Source organism: Thalassophryne amazonica, chromosome 10 (genome assembly GCF_902500255.1).
Source record: "Thalassophryne amazonica chromosome 10, fThaAma1.1, whole genome shotgun sequence".
In the NCBI taxonomy this organism is placed as follows: domain Eukaryota; kingdom Metazoa; phylum Chordata; class Actinopteri; order Batrachoidiformes; family Batrachoididae; genus Thalassophryne; species Thalassophryne amazonica.
In genome coordinates, this window is record NC_047112.1 from 39,494,689 (window position 1) to 39,512,992 (window position 18,304).

Below are 18,304 nucleotides of genomic sequence, written 5' to 3' on the forward strand. Positions count from 1 at the left end.
GTGATCCAGAACTGGGCAACCGTCTGTACCATCACATGACCTTGAAGGTGGATATTAAGGTCACTCAACGGCGGAGATAGTCATTACAACAGGAAATGAGTTGTTGGAGTTGACCTTGTCTGACCTATATGGTGGAGGGCTTTGCATGCTCTTTTTTTAAACATTCATTTTGAAGCTTGGTGATGACGTTTTGTGTGAAGAGATGTGTTTGCTCCTTGTTTTTCTCAGCCAGCTGTTAATGCAAATGAGTTTCTGTATAACAATCAAAGGCCATTTTAGTCTTCTTATCTCTGTGGCAGTGAGGTAGCCTGGAGGAGCTTCCACAGCGAGTCTGCAGCCACATTGTGCGCGCGCGGCCCCTCTTCAGTAGGAGTCTTCAGGAATGTGGGTTTGTCCTGCAGTCCGTCTCCCCCCCTTCCACCCCTCTTTCTCTCTCTTTTCTCCGTGTCCCCTCCCCTCTTCCAAACAGGGCAATTGCCGAACTTTTCTCCCTTTTCTCACAAAGCTGCGGTTCAATATTCCACTCTGGAATCCTGTCTCTAATCCTGACTCCGGGCTCCTCGACGCCAAGGCGCTCCAACTCACTCAAGGTATTTGTCCGCTTTAACAAGCTCTCAAGACAATGCAAACTGTTGATCAATCATTAGATTCTCTTTTCTTTCAGAAACCCGTTATTTGACAATGCACTAGACGTAGGTCAAGTTATAATTAGGATAAAAAGAAGGTGGATTTTTAATTGCGCGCTGGGAAAAAAAATAATTTTTGATTACTTTTCGGAATGCCCGATTCTTTGATAACAGCTGGAACCACTTTTTAAATTCAAATTTTTCCCTCAGCTTCCAAACTTTTTTCTTTTTTTTTGTCACACAAAGTGGAAAAAGAAGCGCACTAAATGTTAACCTTTAAAAGCCGCCGTTGTGTTTCCACCCATTCATAAAATTGCGGTGGAATGCACAACTCGTTTCGCTATTGTGGAAAAAAAAAATCATTGTTTGACTTGATGTCAACTTGCAATAATAGGTATTCCGCGGCTTTTTCACAGTTTAGCAGATGCCTCGCATTATGCATCTTTAGACATCCAATATTTGTGAGATTTGAATTCGGTAACAGTATGTGGTTTGCCATATATATGTATATATTTGGCGCAATTATTCCGTACATTTGTAGGTGATATTCATGCTGAAGTTGGAGGCTGCTGCCTCTGGACCACTGATCAGGTATACTTCTTTTGTTCACCATCGATCCGATCAGCTGCTTATTCCACTGGAAGTTTCACTATGTCTGCTTCAGTAGATTCTATTTAATTTTTTTTAAATTATTTTTTTTCTTGCACTAAAAACAAATAATTTCATGGATGAAACTAATTTGATCACGCCCCACCTTTATATTTAATCAGTTTGTGCAGATTCAGTCTGTATTGATAGTATTGTTTGAAGATATCTTAGGTGCTGAGCTAAAGACATTTAAAGGACCATTACACCCATTTTGCATGTTTCAGTTTGATACAGTTTGTGCACTTATTTTTATATATATATATATATATATATATATATATATATATATATATATATATATATATATATATATATATATATATATATATATATATATATTCATTTTTTAACTCTATCTTCCATATTATCCTCTGCCAGTCATATCTGGATGATGGATGTATAGAATTACATTCAGTCCATCTGTCACAGGTTTTCAACAATATAACTTATGAATGCCTTGTCAAATTTATTCCAAAATTGGTACACATAATCATATACTACATTTCTTCACTCTATGAACTTTTGAGTTATCTATCAGTCAGGATTTGTACAGCAGAGCCACTTAAACACTGCACGTTGTACGTTATACTATTGTTGAACAATGTCTATAACAATTTGTTACAAAATGTATATGCATAATCATATACTAGGTTTCCCCACCCTATGAACCTTTGAGCCATATAGCATCACACTCCATCTATGCACGCTTGCATTCATGCGTGTGTCCTTTCCTGGATTATGAGTGTGACTTCTGAATGCTTCAGTTAATCCCAGAGGGGGATGTTTAGTCACGTCTTGCCTTGTTACAACTGCTTTTCAGTCGATTCTCATTTCCTCGCGGTGCATTCAGAGAAAATATATTGAACATTCAGCAATTAAGAGTGGCGTAACAATGCATTGTGAATCATGATAATTGTTTTGTGAAGCCTGTTTCAAGCTGTTTTTTTAAGTCAGTATTGTGATACCGTGAAGTTAACTACTGAATGGAAGAAATAATGACCTCTTGCGGAAGAATCATAAATGATTTATAAAATATACAAATAGGAAACAGAAAACATCAAGGATCATAATTTTTACTTCAGAATAATTTGTTTCTTTAAAAATAATAATAATAAAAAAATACCACAGATTGCTTTCTTCATAATTAATGGGAACAGTGATGTAATTATGTACTGTGATATGTACTGAATCATGATTGGTGTATAGTGGTATGTATTGTATCGTGGAGCTAGTGTATCATTACATGCCTAACAATTATTCAGTACAGAAACACTATATTCTTTGCCAAAGAATCATTATTTCACCCACAATTGTCAGTTGGTTTGGTTGTCATAGGGATTAAATCTTAGAATTTATGAACTGTTTTGCCTTGAGTATCTCCAGAGTTTCTTGTTGAACTGTGAATTACTATTGGATCACTGTTTTTCTTATATGCTCATGTTCTCGTCATGATTACCATGCAGCTGATTGTGAAACTCTTTTGACGATTTGTCAGTAGAGTACATGAATGCACCACAAGGAAGTATTTTGAGAAAACTCCCTCCACATGTTTAACTGCATGTTAATTGTAACGTTGCTTAAGTTTTAAAAAGAAAGTAAGTCATTATGTTGGCTGATGGTTGATTTAATTTTCACGGGGATTACTCTAAATGTTGTTGATTGTCTAATAAACTTGGTGGTGGAGTGAAACATTGACCACAAAATGTTTGTATGAATCTGGGTTCAAAGATTTCCTTCACTTTCAGCACCATTAAAATTCATTTTATGCCGATAAAAATGCAGTTGTGACATTCTGAATAATGGTGTTTTAGGAGTAGATGGGTGGGTTTGGGTACGGGTGATAAAAAGTTGTACCAAGTTGGCATGATTTCTTATTGGATTGTGAATCCATATTGGATCATTCTTTTTCGTCTGTGCCCATGTTCCCAATATGATTACCATGCATCTGATTGATTAGATTAGATTACATAGAACTTTACTGATCCCTTGGGAAGACTCCCTCAGGAAAATTGAGGTTCTAACAGCATTGTATAGCAGCACACAGGGTAAAAAGCACACAGAATATCAAAAGTGAATGTAAAAACAAAACAAACAAACAAAAAAACAGTTTGCAAATATAAATATAAATACACAATATAAATACCAGACATACTGATCAGTACGGGTTTACTGGCTGCTACTGTTCCTCTCATTCCTGTCCTCTGTCTTCCTGTTACTCCTCCTCCCCCAAGTGAGGAGTTGTACAGGCTGATGGTCTGAGGGACAAAGGGGTTTTTCAATCTGTTGGTTCTGCACTTGGGAAGAGCAGTCTGTAGCTAAAGAGGCTCCTCTGGTTGCCACCGTTACCAGAGAGTCCAGCTTCATTCCAACCACAGAGCCAGCCCGTCTGATCAGTTTGTCCAGCCTGGATATGTCCTTATTGAATGTGCTGCCCCCTGCCCAGCACACCACAGTGTAAAAGAGGACGCTTACTACTACTGACTGGTAGAACATCCACAGGAGTTTCCTAGAGATGTTAAACGACCGCAACCTCCTCAGAAAGTACAGCCTGCTCTGTCACTTCCTGTACAGGTGGTTGCTGTGGGTTGTCCAGTCCCATTTGCTGTCCAGCCACAGCCTGAGGTACTTGTAGGAATCCATAGCCTCCACCTCAGCTCCCTCAATCAGAACTGGTTGCGGACTTGGTCTGGACTTCCCAAAGCCAACTACTTTGTCTTCAAGATGTTTTGAGGATAATTCACCACAGTACTTGAATGCACCAGCAGGAAATGTTTCTGGAAAACACTCTTCATGGGTTTACTTGCATGTGATCCTGTGACAGACTCGCGTCCTGTCCAGGGTGTACCCTGCCTCCCGCCCTATGACTGCTGGCATAGGTTCCAGCCCCCGATCTTGGATAAGCAGTTGAAGATGAGTGTGTGAGTGTGCAATTAATATTCATACCCCGTAAAGAGTTGCCTTTCCAAAAACTCTCATAAGTATCAACATGTTGATTATGTAACAAAGTCATAGGTGGCACAATCATGGGGGGGGCGGTGCTCCATGGTGAGTTTGACTTTTAAGCACTCAAATCAAGAAAATAATCAAAAACATATGAAATTAGAAATAAAGTAAAAAGTAGGAAATACATCAGAAACACAATTTTGTATCTTTAATGTTACAAATAATGAGAAATTTCAAGTAAATGCTAATGTGGTTGATTTTATCTACTTTAAAGATATGGGGCCACTACGCTTTTTAAGATATATGGCATAAGAAGAATTTTCTTTGGCACCACTGTGATTTTATTTATTATATGGCTATGACACCACGCATGCTCTGATTGGCTGATTTCCGGTCTGATATTTTCCCATATCAGACCGCTCCCATGACAATCAGTCCAGATCACGTATCCCATTAGTTAGAAACCAGAAAGCTAAAAACATGATTAGAAAAACCAAGTGGGACATGAACATACTCCAGAAATATCTAAACAGCATAGGTAACAACACACAGATTTAAAGCTTACCAGCTAATGACGGGACCATTTGTTAGCGAATTCTTCATGGAGGTGAAGAAAGCAAACAGGTCTGACTATGAGCCCAACACCATCAGCAGCTTTCATATTCAGGCGATATCGTAAATTCACATGTTTATATATATAATAGCCATATAATAAACAAATTATTAACCTCACTTGCTCAGTTAATAATCCTTTATTAGCCTTTAAGGAGAATATTCATAATATGATATTGCAAATATGATCAAAAGTCACGTTGTCTAGAAAAAACAAATACATAAAGTTACCCTGAAGGGTATTTTCAAAAGAACAGATGACTTTGAGCTACTTACGGCAGCAACGTTAGAGATCTGTACAGTTTATGCTAGTGATGTCAGAGATCATGTGGAGTTTTCCCCACACTTGGACGAGGAATACTGGGAAGCACTCGGTGACAGCCAATCAGAGTAGAGAACCACAGTGAAATAAACACTTCTAAATACAAAAGCACTGTTTTTGTAAACAGTTAACACCTCTTAAGTGATTTACAAGATATTTCACGGGCATCAGTGTGCACGCTACGTGCGTGCGCATCACCTGTGGTCAAAGGTCATGTCGGATCGTTTCAAAAGCTCATACACATGCACACGCACATTCTGCTGCAGACAGTGTAAAAGAGAAATAAAATATTGGTTATGGAATTGGGCTCTGGTACCCAACGCCTGGGGAGGGGCTGGGCGCTCCACTTTTCTAGCATTGCTCACGGGGAGAGGTGGCGGGTGGGGGTAGCATTGCTCATTGCTCCCCAGCTCAGTCGCCATGTGATGGAGTTCACCCCGGTGAACTCCATGCGTAGGGTCGCATCCCTACACCTTCGGGTTGGGGACAGGTCTCTCACTGTTGTCTCGGCCTACGGGCCGAGCAGCAGTGCAGAGTACCCGACCTTCTTGGAGTCCCTGGGAGGGTACTAGATAGTGCTCTGACTGGGGACTCCATTGTTCTCCTGGGGGCTTCAGCGTCCCCGTGGGTAGTGACAGTGAGACCTGGAGGGGGGTGATCGGGAAGCACGGCCTCCCTGATCTGAACCCGAGTGGTGTTCAGTTGTTGGACTTCTGTGCTAGCCACAGTCTGCCCATCACGAACACCATGTTCAAGCACAAGGGTGTCCATAAGTGCACGTGGCACCAGGACACCCTGAGCCGGAGGTCAATGATCGACTTTGTAGTCATATCATCTGACCTTCGGCCATGTGTCTCGGACACTCGAGTGAAGAGAGGGCTGAGCTGTCGACCGATCAGCACCTGGTGGTGAGTTGGATCGGCTGGGAGGGGAGGAAGCCGGTCAGACCTGGCAGGCCCAAACGCATTGTGAGAGTCTGCTAGGAATTACTGGCAGAACCCTCTGTCAGTGAGGTCTTCAACTCCCACCTCCGGGAGAGCTTTGACCAGATCCCGGGGGACGTTGGAGACATGGAGTCCGAGTGGACCATGTTCTCCACCTCCATTGTTAATGCGGCCGCTCGCAGCTGTGGTTGCAGGTTCTCCGGTTCCTGTTACGGCGGCAATCCCTGAACCCAGTGGTGAACGCCGGAAGTAAGTGATGCCGTCAAGCTGAAGAAGGAGTCCTACTTGTCTTTGTTGGCAGGTGGGACTCTGGAGGTAGCTGACATGTACTGGCAGGCCAAGCGTGCTGCAGCCTGTGTGGTCGCAGAGGCAAAAACTCGGTTCTGTGAGGAGTTTGGGGAGGTCATGGAGGAGGACTATTGGTCAGCCTCAAAGAAATTCAGGCAAACCGTCCAACGCCTCCAGAGGCGAAAGCAGCTGTTGACCCTGACTGGGGATGTTGTCGGGTGGTGGAAGGAATACTTCGAGGATCTCCTTAATCCCATCGTCATGTCTTTCAAAGAGGAAGCAGAGACTGGGGACTCAGCGACGGACTCATCCATCACCCAGGCCGAAGTCACCAAGGTGGTCAGAAAGCTCCTCGGTGGCAAGGCTCCTGGGGTGGATGAAATGGAGTACCTTAAGTCTCTGGATGTTGTGAGACTGTCTTGGTTGACACGTCTCTGCAACATCGCGTGGCAGTCTGGGACAGTGCCTCTGGATTGGCAGACCGGGGTGGTGGTCCCTCTGTGTAAGAAGGGGGACCAGAAGGTGCATTCCAGCTACAGGGGGATCACACTCCTCAGCCTCCCCGGTAAGGTCTATTCCAGTACTGGAGAGGAGAATTCGACCGATAGTCGAACCTCGGATTCAGGAGGAGCAGTGTGGTTTTCGTCCTGGTCACGGCACACTGGACCAGCTCTACACCCTCCATCGGGTGCTCGAGGGTTCATGGGAGTTCACACATTAGTCCACATGTGCTTTGTGGATCTGGAGAAGGCGTTTGTCCATGTCCTGACGCCCTGTGGGGGGTGCTCCGGGAGTATGGGGTCTGGGGTCCTTTGTTAAGGGCTATCCGGTCCCTGTACGACCGCAGCAGGAGCTTGGTTTGCATTGCTGGTAGTAAGTCAAGCCTGTTTACAGTGCACGTCGGCCTCCGCCAGGTCTGCCCTTTGTCACTGGTTCTGTTCATTACGTTTATGGACAGAATTTCTAGGCGCAGTCAGGGTGTAGAGGGGGTCTGGTTTGGAAACCACAGAATCTCGTCTCTGCTGTTTGTGGACAATGTGGTTCTGTTGGCTTCGTCAAATCAGGACCTTCAGCATGCACTGGAGCAGTTTGCAGCCGAGTGTGACGCGTTCAGGATGAAAATCAGCACCTCCAAATCCGATGCCATGGTTCTTGAGTTTAAGTATCTCGGGGTCTTGTTCACAAGAGGGGGATGGATGGAGCGTGAGATTGACAGACGGATCGGTGCAGCGTCTGCAGTGATGTGGTCGCTGTATTTGGACTGTCGTGGTGAAGAGAGAGCTGAGCAGAGGGCAAAGCTCTCGATTACTGATCGATCTATGTTCCGACCCTCACCTATGGTCATGAGATTTAGCTCATGACCAAAAGAACAAGATCGCAACTACAAGCGGCCGAGATGAGTTTCCTCCGCAGGGTGGCTGGGCGCTCCCTTAGAGATAGGGTGAGGAGCTCGGTGTTGAGCCACTGCTCCTCCATGTGGAAAGGAGCCAGCTGAGGTGGCTCTGGCATCTTTTTCGGATGCCCCCTGGACGCCTTGCTGGAGAGGTGTTCCGGGCACGTCCCATTGGGAGGAGGCCCCAGGGAAGACCCAGGACACACTGGAGGGACTACGTCGCACAGCTGGCTTGGGAATGCCTCGGGTGGGTGGGGGGGGGGGGTGCATCGGGAGGTCTGGGCGGCTTTGCTTGAGCTGCTGCCCCCATGACCCGACCACGGATGAAGCGGAAGAAAATGGATGGATGGATGGAATTCCCCCAGATAAATATGTGTGTTTCATTAAAATGAGCTGTAATTTTACAAGACGTTTCAAAAATAAACCGACATTATAATGCTTGGATTTCCGAAGAAACTACATTTTGTCAGTTTAGTGAAATATGTGGAGCCCTATACTTTTAACTAAAGTACACACAGAAAGTATCAAAACAATGCTTAAGAATGCACCAAGAGAATTTAAAAAATTTTCCTGAGGGGAAACCCCCAAGAACCACCTCCTCTTTGACTGTCTAGTGACACTGATAAGACATAGTGGCACATTGGGGCACCCTGCTCCCCAAGCACCCACACAGTAAATTTTGCCCAGTAAAATGTACTCTGCTGGGATAACGTTTGATCCCCATCTAAATAGAGTAAAAAACGCTCTATTGTGGAGTGAAATCAGCTCTACCATTGTCACCGACCGAATAGTGCCCCCTACTCCCCGCCCTGCCTCCACTGCGCATGCGTCATTTCAGAGCTCAGACGATCTGTGGATGGTCTGGCTTAATGGGATTATTAACCATCAGATGACAAGGTAAAACCTCCTAAATCATTCATCATAAAGCCAGTGTTAAGCAGAAACAAGGCTGTTTTAAGGAGGAATTAGGTGTTAATCCTTGACGCTTGGAAATGATGGAGAGTCAATGAAGGCAACAGCTAGCAGCCCATGTAGCTTTGGTGCTGTGATCGCTTCCTCCGCCTTTTCTGATGAAATAATGCTGAATTTATGTGGAAATGACTGTTGTACAAAAGCTTCAGATATCTGTCGCTAAGATAGATGATGACTGGAGTGAAGTTTTAAGCAGAAATGAGGTTATAATCAGTGAACTGCGGCTGATGACACATGCGCAGTGAAAGCAGAGTGGACCGAGTTTTAGGGCCTACCGTTTGGTCTGCGACACTGTCTAGTCAATGGAAGTGGTTTTACTCCAATAAGAGTTGATTTTACACAATGTTGAGTTGATTTAGCCCTGCGGTAGAGTAGATTTAACTCTGATTAGACAAGGACTAAATGTTATCCCAGCAGAGTAAATTTTACTCAGCAAAATTACCTGTGCACCCACCCAGGTGACATTTGTTTCTGTCGTCTATGTCCGAAATTAAGTGAAAAGAATCTCGTCATGTGGGCTAAATGGTTAGCACTGGTGCCTCACAGCAAGAAGGTTGTTGGATCAATTCCCGGCCTTTCTGTGGGGAGTTTCAATGTTCTCCCCGTGTCTGTGTGGGTTTCCTCCCACAATCAGAAACATGCTTATTTAGGCTCTGCTCCTTCTCTGCCCCTGACCAAGGCAGCGTCTACATCTGGAGTTGGTCCTGGGGCGCTGGACTGTGGCTGCCCACTGCTCCTAGTGGTTAGATTGTGTCTAACTGTAATTACAATCCCACTTCCAATGAAGTTGGGATGTTGTGTAAAATGTAAATAAAAACAGAATACATGTACAATGATTTGCAAATCCTCTTCAACCTATATTCAATTGAATACACCACAAAGACAAGATATTTAATGTTCAAACGGATAAACTTTATTGTTTTTGTGCAAATATTTGCTCATTTTGAAATGGATGCCTGCAACATGTTTCAATAAAGGTGGGACAGTGGTATGTTTACCACTGTGTTACATCACCTTTCCTTCTAACAACACACAATAAATGTTTGGGAACTGAGGACACTAACTGTGAGTGTCATGATTGGGTATAAAAGGAGCATCCCCAAAAGGCTCAACCATTCACAAGCAAAGATGGGGTGAGGATCACCACTTTGTGAACGACTGCATGAAAAAAATAGTCCAACAGTTTAAGAACAATGTTTCTCAACGTTCAGTTGCCAGGAATTTAGGGATTCCATAATCTACAGTGCATAATATAATCAGAAGATTCAGAGAATCTGGAGAACTTTCTACATGTAAGCGGCAAGGCCTAAAACCAACATTGAATGCCCTTGACCTTTGATCCCTCAGGCGGCACTGCATTAAAAACCAACATCATTGTGTAAAGGATCTTAACGCGTGGGCTCAGGAACACTTCAGAAAACCATTGTCAGTTAACACAGTTCGTCACTACATCTACAAGTGCAAGTTAAAACTCTACCATGCAAAGTGAAAGCCATATATCAACAACATCCAGAAACGCCACCGCCTTCAAACTCATTTGAAATGGACAGACGCAAATTGGAAAAGTGTGCTGTGGTCTGATGAGTCCACATTTCAAATTGTTTTTGGAAATCATGGACGTTGTGTCCTCTGGACAAAAGAGGAAAAAGACCATCCAGATTGTTACCGGCGCAAAGTTCAAAAGTCAGCATCTGTGATGGTGGGGGTGTGTTAGTACCCATGACATGGGCAACTTACACATCTGTGATGGCACCATCAATGCTAAAAGGTACATCCAGGTTTTGGAGCAATGCAAGGTGCCATCCAAACAATGTTTTTATCAAGAACATCCCTGCTTATTTCAGCAAGACAATGCCAAGTCACATTCTGCACGTGTGCTGTTATATTAGCTTTGACAGGCAGCGGTTGTGTTTGTGCTGTAAGGACTTACGACCGCAGCTCTCTTTTCAAAATTAAAGAGTCAATGGAATGCCTCTTTAATGACTGGGATCACTACAAACAAACTTTTCCTCCCCATTCGTCTGCCCTCCTTCCTCCCAGGAATACCTGATGTTGTTGCGATGTCCAGGTAATCCTAAAAGGAGGAGAAGAAGAGGCTGCAGAGCAGGCGTCCAGGTTCGGGTCAGGCGTTCGGGTCCTCCTGCAGGATATGGCTGGCTGTGCTGCCCTGTTTACACATCCCACCACCCATCTGCATAACGAGGTTCAGCCTGTACGTCCCTGGATTCCTGATGGATGTGCCTGGACTTCGGGTTCATCTTGGCTCTCTGTGTGTACATCCACGGAGCAACGTCGGTCCTGCTGGTACAGCTGGGTGTCACGTGATCGTGGGAGATGTCTGCAGGCAATCCCGCTGCGCCCCGTCGGCTTGACGGATTCGTTAACGCTGAGTTGGATTGGACTACTGAATGCCCGCTCCATAGCAAATAAAGCGCTCTCTATTAATGAGCTTTTCGTCAGGAAAAACCTGGATTTTTTTTACCTCACAGAAACGTGGCAGAGGGAAAATGAGTTCATTCATTTAAATGAGCTCTGTCCTGTGGGTTGCTTGGCTGTTGGGAAGCCCCGCCCCTGTCGCCGTGGTGGAGGACTGGCTGCGGTGTACCGGGACAGGTACACATGCAGACTCACGAGCGCAGAACACGCCCCCTCTTTTGAGGCGCTTATGATGGAAGTTGGTTCCCTCGAAAAAATTTATTGCATTTTGATTTATCGCCCTCCAGGTCATGCTGGGGACTTTTCTTAAGGATTTTACTGATTTTTTAACATCTATAATTTGTCTGGAAAAGGTTTTGATTATTGGTGATTTTAATTTACACATTGATGATGACACTTCCAGCCCAGCTAGGGAACTTATATCAATGGTTGAGGCTTTTAATTTTAAGCAGTACGTGTCAGGCCCCACCCACACTAAAGGTCACACCTTGGATTTAGTTTTTGTATTGGGCTTGCATATTGCCAATGTGTGTGTGGAGGATGTTTTTCTGAGTGACCATTGCTGTGTTTTCTTTGATCTGATGGCCCCACCTGAGCCTAGATCAGTACTTACTAGGGTGGAGAGGAGGATTATCACAGACGCAGTCGCTATGCAGTTCTGTGATAAATTTGACCCTTTACTTTTTAGTGAATTTACTGAAATTGATGGCTTTATGCACTGTTTTAACAGCCATTGTGCTATTATTTTGGATCAGATAGCACCACTTAAAGCTAATAAGGTTTCCCATGGCCGATTCTGTCCTTGGATCAATGATTATGAATCAAAGGAGATTATGTCGCCAGATTGAACGTTTATGGAAATCAACAAAATTGGAGGTCCACAGGCTACATTTAAGAGATCTAATATCCTCCTTAAATAAGATGTTAGAGGAGGCCAGGGAAAGCTATTTTTATCGGCTGATTGCCTCAAATAAGAGAAATCCCAAAGTGGTCTTTGACACAATCACCTCTATTGTGTCACCTGCTGCTCTTGTAACTCCTGTTCTTCCTAAAACAAGTAGTGATGAGTTCCTTAATTTCTTCTTTGACAAAGTCAGAGTCATAAAAGATAGTTTGCCGCTCTCATTGCCCTCTTGTTGTGATTCCCCGGTATTTGGGACCTCCCACTCAATGCTGGACCTCTTTTAAGCTTGTTACAATTGAGGACATTCTATCTGTCATCAACATAATGAAACCAACCTCTGGTATTTTGGATGTAGTTCCTTTTAGATTGTTTATGAATGTTTTTGACTCTATTGGGCCTTGCATTGTTAAAATTTTCAATATGTCTTTGTCGACTGGTGTGTTTCCTTGTTCTTTTAACATGCTGTTGTGGAACCACGGCTAAAGAAAGCAGGATTGGACTCTATGGAACTGAAGAACTTTAGGCCAATATCAAAGACCCCCCTTTTTGGCTAAAGTCTTGGAAAAGGTGGTCTGTGTCCAACTTAAATCATTTTTGCAGACTAACAACATCTATGACACATTTCAGTCCGGGTACCGTGAGTTTCATTCCACTGAAACTGCCCTGTTGAAGGTGGCTAGTGACATTATGATGGCCGCTGATAGTGGTAAATGTTCTGTGCTGGTTTTATTGGATCTGTCATCTGCATTCGATTACCGTTGACCATGGCATTTTGATTAATAGATTGTGGGATACGGTTGGCATGTCAGGTCCTGTATTAGAGTGGTTTAGCTCTTACTTGGTTGGTAGAACTTTTAGTGTTTCTGTGAACAATGTGATGTCTGAATCTGCTGATCTTTTGTGGGGTGTCCCGCAGGGCTCAGTCCTGGGTCCGATTTTGTTCCTGCTGTATATCATTCCTCTTGGTAAGCTGATCCAGCAGTTCTGCGATGTGTCCTACCATTTGTATGCCGATGACTTGCAGCTGTACTGTTCTTTTAAGACAACTGAAGCACAGAAAATTTGTTCTCTCATTAGTTGTCTCACTAAAATTACAGAATGGCTTACTGAAAACAGCCTGCAGTTGAATTCTAATAAGACTGAGACATTGATTGTAGCTCCAGATAGTGCTATGTCTGTCATTAAGAATCACCTTGGTAATCTGAGCAGCTCTGTTAAAGGCAGCCTGCGTAACCTGGGTGTCATTTTGGATGGAGGGATGTCTTTGGAACATCACACCAGGCAGCTCGTTAAGAACTGTTTTTTTCAAATTCGAAACATTTCCAAATTACGCAAAATGGTGGCTTTTAATGAGCTAGAGATGATTGTGCATGCATTTGTTTCTTCACGACTTGATTATTGTAACAGTCTCTTTACATGCCTCGGTAAGAAAGAGCTGGCCCGCCTGCAGGTAGTGCAAAATTCTGCTGCACGACTTCTTACCCGCGCCCACAGGAGAATGCATATTACTCCTGTCCTCAAGTCTTTACATTGGCTCCCTGTTTTTTACAGGATAAATTACAAAATCCTCGTGCTGACCTTTAGAGCTCTACATGGGCAGGCACCGGAATACATTAAGAACCTGATCCAGCCTTATGTTTCCAGCAGGAGTTTGAGGTCTTACAATCAGAACCTGCTGATGGTTCCCCGAACTTGTTTTAAAACTCGAGGGGACAGATCTTTTAAAGCTGTGGCACCTCGCCTCTGGAATGAGCTTCCCTGTTCTCTTCGCTCACTGGATTCTGTGGATGTTTTTAGACAGCAACTAAAGACACATTTTTTTAAACTGGCATTTTAGTGTCAATTTATTTTATTGTTCTATATTTGTATGTGTTGTTTTTATTGTCTATTTATATCGTGTGAAGCACTTTGTGATCTTGGTCTGTGAAAAGTGCTATATAAATAAAGCTTACTTACAACAGCGTGGCTTCGTAGTAAAAGAGTGCGGGTACTAGACTGGCCTGCCTGCAGTCCAGACCTGTTGCCCATTGGAAATGTGTGGCACATTATGAAGAACTGAACAACTGAAGTCGTACATAAAGCAAGAATGGGAAAGAATTCCACCTACAAAGCTTCACCAATTAGTGTCCTCAGTTCCCAAACACTTATTGAGTGTTGTTAGAAGGAAAGGTGATGTAACACAGTGGTAAACATACCACTGTCCCAACTTTTTTGAAACGTGTTTGTTATGTGTCGGACGCAGGACGGAGAACCGACCAGCGTTTGAAGGACCCAGTATGAAATAAGCAGAGCACGGTACAAAGGATAACTGAATTTAATAACATAACAGTGATGTGCTAAAGTACAAACAAATGAGTGCGCAGTCTGGCGTGGTGGAATGACGGTGCGCTCCCAGCAGCACAAACGGTCCGGAGCCAGAAACAGTTCGGACCCAAGGACCCCGCCGACACCCCCCAGGTGGCCGTGACAAACCGAGTCTGTGAAAGAAGAAACCATCATGTGAGTCCACACTCCACACACAGAGAGACCACTCAAAGGTGTACATAAACAGCAAACACTTCCTGGCTTAATCACTAATCAGCTTCCCACCCTGCAGGCATGGAACACCCAGTTCACATTCTCAACTGCAGTGGAAGCTGATTAAACGACTAACATAACAGCTCAATATAATAAGGTGTGAGGGACACCACATTTACTGACTGTACTAATGTTAGTCACAAACCTACTGTACCTCAGGAAGTGTGCTGACGAGCGTGAGACCTCACCCCCTCCTCTTTCACAGACCATGGCATCAAAACCTGGTACGGTCTCTGCATCCATGATGATGAGATGGCTCTCGAGATGACGATCTCACCCGTCTGGTCACAAGGTCGAGTCTCTGGCAAATACACACTGTGTACTCCAGACTTAAATGCCACCATGCCCCAATCCATGTAGATGCACCACAGCTGTGAGTCCTGACGAGCTGCACATGACCAGCCTCAGGTGATCAGGGTGAGGTCCCGATAGCTCAGCCACACAACCACTCAGTCCTGAACGCAAGCCACCTGGAAGGAAAAACAAAAGACAGAACAGAAGACAGAAACAAAAGGCAGCCAGGCACCCCCAGCCATACAACAGTGTTGCAGGCATCTATTTCAAAATGAGCAAATATTTGCACAAAACAATAAAGTTTATCAGTTTGAACTTTAAATATCTTGTCTTTGTGGTGTATTCAATTGAATATAGGTTGAAGAGAATTTGCAAATCATTGTATTCTGTTTTTATTTACATTTTACACAACATCCCAACTTCATTGGAATTGGGGTTGTAGGATGGGTTAAATGCATAGGACAAGTTTCGTTGTATGTATGTATATACACTCAACAAAAATATAAACGCAACACTTTTGGTTTTGCTCCCATTTTGTATGAGATGAACTCAAAGATCTAAAACTTTTTCCACATACACAATATCACCATTTCCCTCAAATATTGTTCACAAACCAGTCTAAATCTGTGATAGTGAGGACTTCTCCTTTGCTGAGATAATCCATCCCACCTCACAGGTGTGCCATATCAAGATGCTGATTAGACACCATGATTAGTGCACAGGTGTGCCTTAGACTGTCCACAATAAAAGGCCACTCTGAAAGGTGCAGTTTTGTTTTATTTGGCGGGGGATACCAGTCAGGATCTGGTGTGACCACCATTTGCCTCATGCAGTGCAACAAACACATCTCCTTCGCATAGAGTTGATCAGGTTGTCAATTGTGGCCTGTGGAATGTTGGTCCACCCTTACCAAAAAGTAGTATATGCAAGTATGTTTCAAGTATACTTCTAGTTTACTTTTTATATACTTATAAGTACTATTTTTTGGTAAGGGCACTCCTCTTCAATGGCTGTACGAAGTTGCTGGATATTGGCAGGAACTGGTACATGCTGTCGTATACGCCGGTCCAGAGCATCCCAAACATGCGTTGAAGAGAAAACCTCTCCAACGTGGCAAACGCCAGCGAATGTGAGCATTTGCCCACTCAAGTCGGTTACGACGACGAACTGGAGTCAGGTCGAGACCCCGATGAGGACGACGAGCATGCAGATGAGCTTCCCTGAGACGGTTTCTGACAGTTTGTGCAGAAATTCTTTGGTTATGCAAACTGATTGTTTCAGCAGCTGTCCGAGTGGCTGGTCTCAGACGATCTTGGAGGTGAACATGCTGGATGTGGAAGTCCTGGGCTGGTGTGGTTACACATGGTCTGCGGTTGTGAGGCTGGTTGGATGTACTGCCAAATTCTCTGAAACTCCTTTGGAGACGGCTTATGGTAGAGAAATGAACATTCAATACACGAGCAACAGCTCTGGTTGACATTCCTGCTGTCAGCACGCCAATTGCACGCTCCCTCAAATCTTGCGACATCTGTGGCATTGTGCTGTGTGATAAAACTGCACCTTTCAGAGTGGCCTTTTATTGTGGGCAGTCTAAGGCACACCTGTGCACTAATCATGGTGTCTAATCAGCATCTTGATATGGCACACCTGTGAGGTGGGATGGATTATCTCAGCAAAGGAGAAGTGCTCACTATCACAGATTAGACTGGTTTGTGAACAATATTTGAGAGAAATGGTGATATTGTGTATGTGGAAAAAGTTTTAGATCTTTGAGTTCATCTCATACAAAATGGGAGCAAAACCAAAAGTGTTGCGTTTATATTTTTGTTGAGTATATGTGCAATGACAATAAAGTTTCTATTCCATTCTCTGCATGGAAGGTGGGATTAAAACTAACAAACATACATACAAACATACACAAAAGTGTTCCAGGTTTATTTATTGAAAAATAGTTGCCAACATGCATGCTCTTTACCCACAGACATATATATAATTTAATCACGTTACTCCCACTGAGATCGAGATTTCTTTTACAAGGGAGGCCTGGACAATTATAACACTTCCAATTCACCTAACCTGCATGTCTTTGGATGTGGAAGGAAGCCAGAGGACCCAGAAGGAACCCACGTAAACATGGGGAGAACATGCAAACTCCACACAGAAAGGCCACAGGTGGGAATCGATCCCATGACCTCCTTGATGTGAGGCAACAGTGCTAGCCACTAATCCACCATGCCGCTCATATATATGGATAGATAGATGTATGTATGTCCATCTATATCAGAAGCTCAAAGCGCTTTACAATGATGCCTCGCATTCACCCATTCACACTCACACACCGATGTCAGGGTGTTGCCATGCAAGGCGCTCACTAAACACCGGGATCAACTTTTGGATTAAGGACCTTGCCCAAGCGTCCGTCGTGTTTGTCCGGTCTGGCTGAGTTTTGAACCGAGGATCCTCTGGTTTGAAGCCCACTGTTTAACCACTAGACCATCACCTCTCCATACAGCTCAAACATGTTTAAAAAAAGAGGCTCATATGGATTTCATATTGATCCACTGAAAAAAGGACATTTCATGCCAAAGAATCCATTACCCCCCCCACCCTTTTTAACACACATGCGTTGCAAAAGAGTTGAAACGCTTGTAGCAAAGATTTTTTCCTCCAATCTATAGAAAGTTATCTGATAGAAATGTCCTGTATGGCTTTTCTGCAGCATTTGATAATGAGCAGTGCATGCTAGGCAGTAACTGGAGCACTCCTATATGCTCCTGAGGAAAAACAGTCACAGGTGTGCTATGTAGCTTGAACTGAAGGGCCTTTATTGTCATTCTACAAACATACAACAAAATTTGTCCTCTGCATTTAATCCAGCTTGATTACAGTTAGACACAATCCAACCGCTAGGAGCAGTGGGCCTCCACAGTCCAGCACCTGGGGAACAACTCCTATGATGTGACAGTGCTAATCACTAATCCACCATGCCAATCACAGAGAAAAGATATTTTATAAGCTTTTTTAAAAGTTAATTTGAACTTGAATTGTACAATCTTGAATGTGATGTTATGACATTATGATGACAAGTAAAGCCTCGGTCCCACTGAATAATAAACCATGAATAATGAGCCACGCATGGGTGTGTCAGCGATTATTCGAAGAATGATCACGTTTTAAGCTATCATGTATCCGCTACTAAGGCGCCTCTGTGTGTCTCTCTGTACCTCACATGTGCCAGGAATCAGCCTCTCCTGAGCCATGACCGACCTGTCATTTGAGCCCCATATGGCTCGTGTCGCCGCATGTGATCCACGTCAAGCCACTTATGATCTATGGAGTGCCATG

General features: G+C 43.8%; 1 protein-coding gene across 1 annotated transcript in view; it reads left to right on the forward strand.

The window, feature by feature from the left end:
* The first annotated feature begins 460 nt into the window (after window positions 1-460).
* Window positions 461-18,304, forward strand: part of fbn2b (fibrillin 2b) — a 229,559-nt gene continuing 211,715 nt past the window's right edge. The window contains exon 1 of the mRNA XM_034179854.1: window positions 461-590. The gene's annotated coding sequence lies outside the window, so the exon portion shown is untranslated. The remainder of the gene's footprint in view (window positions 591-18,304) is intronic.